The following is a 4,125-nucleotide window of genomic DNA, read 5'->3' as shown; positions in this document are numbered from 1 at the left end:
ACACAAATATTCGTATTTTTCATTTAATGTTGTTAAGAAGAGCCAAGTTAGCTACTTTAAATGATGTTATTCATCTAGTCTAGGTAACTTCAGTCATTTGAGGAGTGATGCGATGGTTCTGATAGCCGCACGTGTTAGCGACGAGAAACCTAAAACTATACGATCACGACTCATTTTCTGTTCTATTGTAAATGTGTTTTTGCTCATTCTTGTTTGGAGCCATGCCGGATGTCCCGAATAGCCACCCGGTCATCTTACTGCAACACACGAATGTCTGACAGAAATAAAGTGTCCTTCAAATCAAGTTCTGTGAGATGCCAGTGAACCACACTAAGCAAAAAGAGCATTTCTCCCCGTCAGGGAATGGAACCCTGGTCTCCCGCGTGGCAGGCGAGAATTCTACCACTGAACCACCAATGCTTCCGTGATGAGTGGGACGTGACGTCACGTGCCAGAATGCCGTCACGCTAAGACGGGAGAGGGTTAGAAAGGGTTACAAAAGGGTTACAAAAGCCAGAGAGATGCACAGTCTCTTTCGTGAGTCTTTCCGTCTGCCTCACGGTGGGGTTCCATGGTGTAACGGTCAGCACTCTGGACTCTGAATCCAGCAATCCGAGTTCAAATCTCGGTGGAACCTACAAGAGCTTTTGATCTGAGAACCCAAACCTGCCCTTGACAGCGGCTGCTTGGTTTCAACCTTCTTCTCAGGACACAGGGTTTGGGACCAATCATCGTCCTGTGAAGAACTGCTGGCAGATCCGGGCGTGGTTGAAGTCAGCCCCTGCTGGACAGATGGTTCCACGTGTCCCGCTTTTTTGTGCAAGTGTAACGCTGAAGAATACGCGTTGTTCAGTTATTGCTAAAGGGACATGTAAAACCATGCCCCCTAATAGTGTTACCATGGTGTTGGTGTGGGGACAGTGGGATGGGGGCTGCATTCGCCCATTCTTGTGTGGAGCGGTGCGGGGTGAACCCCCTTCTTGGGAGGTTCGGGATGAATCCCCTTTCATCAAGTTTCAAACACAAATATTCATATTTTTCATTTAATGTTGTTAAGAAGAGCCAAGTTAGCTACTTTAAATGATGTTATTCATCTAGTCTAGGTAACTTCAGTCATTTGAGGAGTGATGCGATGGTTCTGATAGCCGCACGTGTTAGCGACGAGAATCCTAAAACTATACGATCACGACTCATTTTCTGTTCTATTGTAAATGTGTTTTTGCTCATTCTTGTTTGGAGCCATGCCGGATGTCCCGAACAGCCACCCGGTCATCTTACTGCAACACACGAATGTCTGACAGAAATAAAGTGTCCTTCAAATCAAGTTCTGTGAGATGCCAGTGAACCACACTAAGCAAAAAGAGCATTTCTCCCCGTCAGGGAATGGAACCCTGGTCTCCCGCGTGACAGGCGGGGATACTGACCACTATACTAACGAGGACACGGTAGTCTGACTTGGAGCGCCGTGCTAGCTCAAGAGGTTACACGCGGCAAAGAGGCCAAATCAACTGAAAGCAAGGCCAACGACGGTCCACGCAAGAGCAGTGCATTGGCCGGGAATCGAACCCGGGCCTCCCGCGTGGCAGGCGAGAATTCTACCACTGAACCACCAATGCTTCCGTGACGAGTGGGACGTGACGTCACGTGCCAGAATGCCGTCACGCTAAGACGGGAGGCGAGAGGGTTGGAAAGGGTTACAAAAGGGTTACAAAAGCCAGAGAGATGCACAGTCTCTTTCGTGAGTCTTTCCGTCTGCCTCACGGTGGGGTTCCATGGTGTAACGAACGGTCAGCACTCTGGACTCTGAATCCAGCAATCGGTGGAACCTACAAGAGCTTTTGATCTGAGAACCCAAACCCGCCCTTGACAGCGGCTGCTTGGTTTCAACCTTCTTCTCAGGACACAGGGTTTGGGACCAATCATCGTCCTGTGAAGAACTGCTGGCAGATCCGGGCGTGGTTGAAGTCAGCCCCTGCTGGACAGATGGTTCCACGTGTCCCGCTTTTTTGTGCAAGTGTAACGCTGAAGAATACGCGTTGTTCAGTTATTGCTAAAGGGACATGTAAAACCATGCCCCCTAATAGTGTTACCATGGTGTTGGTGTGGGGACAGTGGGATGGGGGCTGCATTCGCCCATTCTTGTGTGGAGCGGTGCGGGGTGAACCCCCTTCTTGGGAGGTTCGGGATGAATCCCCTTTCATCAAGTTTCAAACACAAATATTCGTATTTTTCATTTAATGTTGTTAAGAAGAGCCAAGTTAGCTACTTTAAATGATGTTATTCATCTAGTCTAGGTAACTTCAGTCATTTGAGGAGTGATGCGATGGTTCTGATAGCCGCACGTGTTAGCGACGAGAAACCTAAAACTATACGATCACGACTCATTTTCTGTTCTATTGTAAATGTGTTTTTGCTCATTCTTGTTTGGAGCCATGCCGGATGTCCCGAATAGCCACCCGGTCATCTTACTGCAACACACGAATGTCTGACAGAAATAAAGTGTCCTTCAAATCAAGTTCTGTGAGATGCCAGTGAACCACACTAAGCAAAAAGAGCATTTCTCCCCGTCAGGGAATGGAACCCTGGTCTCCCGCGTGGCAGGCGAGAATTCTACCACTGAACCACCAATGCTTCCGTGATGAGTGGGACGTGACGTCACGTGCCAGAATGCCGTCACGCTAAGACGGGAGAGGGTTAGAAAGGGTTACAAAAGGGTTACAAAAGCCAGAGAGATGCACAGTCTCTTTCGTGAGTCTTTCCGTCTGCCTCACGGTGGGGTTCCATGGTGTAACGGTCAGCACTCTGGACTCTGAATCCAGCAATCCGAGTTCAAATCTCGGTGGAACCTACAAGAGCTTTTGATCTGAGAACCCAAACCTGCCCTTGACAGCGGCTGCTTGGTTTCAACCTTCTTCTCAGGACACAGGGTTTGGGACCAATCATCGTCCTGTGAAGAACTGCTGGCAGATCCGGGCGTGGTTGAAGTCAGCCCCTGCTGGACAGATGGTTCCACGTGTCCCGCTTTTTTGTGCAAGTGTAACGCTGAAGAATACGCGTTGTTCAGTTATTGCTAAAGGGACATGTAAAACCATGCCCCCTAATAGTGTTACCATGGTGTTGGTGTGGGGACAGTGGGATGGGGGCTGCATTCGCCCATTCTTGTGTGGAGCGGTGCGGGGTGAACCCCCTTCTTGGGAGGTTCGGGATGAATCCCCTTTCATCAAGTTTCAAACACAAATATTCATATTTTTCATTTAATGTTGTTAAGAAGAGCCAAGTTAGCTACTTTAAATGATGTTATTCATCTAGTCTAGGTAACTTCAGTCATTTGAGGAGTGATGCGATGGTTCTGATAGCCGCACGTGTTAGCGACGAGAATCCTAAAACTATACGATCACGACTCATTTTCTGTTCTATTGTAAATGTGTTTTTGCTCATTCTTGTTTGGAGCCATGCCGGATGTCCCGAACAGCCACCCGGTCATCTTACTGCAACACACGAATGTCTGACAGAAATAAAGTGTCCTTCAAATCAAGTTCTGTGAGATGCCAGTGAACCACACTAAGCAAAAAGAGCATTTCTCCCCGTCAGGGAATGGAACCCTGGTCTCCCGCGTGACAGGCGGGGATACTGACCACTATACTAACGAGGACACGGTAGTCTGACTTGGAGCGCCGTGCTAGCTCAAGAGGTTACACGCGTCAAAGAGGCCAAATCAACTGAAAGCAAGGCCAACGACGGTCCACGCAAAAGCAGTGCATTGGCCGGGAATCGAACCCTGGCCTCCCGCGTGGCAGGCGAGAATTCTACCACTGAACCACCAATGCTTCCTTGACGAGTGTGACGTGACGTCACGTGCCAGAATGCCGTCACGCTAAGACGGGAGGCGAGAGGGTTGGAAAGGGTTACAAAAGGGTTACAAAAGCCAGAGAGATGCACAGTCTCTTTCGTGAGTCTTTCCGTCTGCCTCACGGTGGGGTTCCATGGTGTAACGAACGGTCAGCACTCTGGACTCTGAATCCAGCAATCCGAGTTCAAATCTCGGTGGAACCTACAAGAGCTTTTGATCTGAGAACCCAAACCTGCCCTTGACAGCGGCTGCTTGGTTTCAACCTTCTTCTCAGG

The 4,125-nt window shown here is 49.1% G+C and overlaps 2 non-coding genes across 2 annotated transcripts; both read left to right on the top strand.

The window, feature by feature from the left end:
* The first annotated feature begins 565 nt into the window (after positions 1 to 565).
* trnaq-cug (transfer RNA glutamine (anticodon CUG)) lies at positions 566 to 637 on the top strand. The gene has a single exon. It is a non-coding gene; the product is annotated as a tRNA-Gln (tRNA).
* A 2,139-nt stretch (positions 638 to 2,776) lies between these two features.
* trnaq-cug (transfer RNA glutamine (anticodon CUG)) lies at positions 2,777 to 2,848 on the top strand. Its single transcript has one exon. It is a non-coding gene; the product is annotated as a tRNA-Gln (tRNA).
* The last annotated feature ends 1,277 nt before the right edge of the window (positions 2,849 to 4,125 follow it).

Source organism: Osmerus mordax, chromosome 11, assembly GCF_038355195.1.
Source record: "Osmerus mordax isolate fOsmMor3 chromosome 11, fOsmMor3.pri, whole genome shotgun sequence".
Classification (NCBI taxonomy): domain Eukaryota; kingdom Metazoa; phylum Chordata; class Actinopteri; order Osmeriformes; family Osmeridae; genus Osmerus; species Osmerus mordax.
The sequence above is the reverse complement of the archived record's forward strand: the minus strand, read 5'-3'. Positions and strand labels throughout refer to the sequence as shown.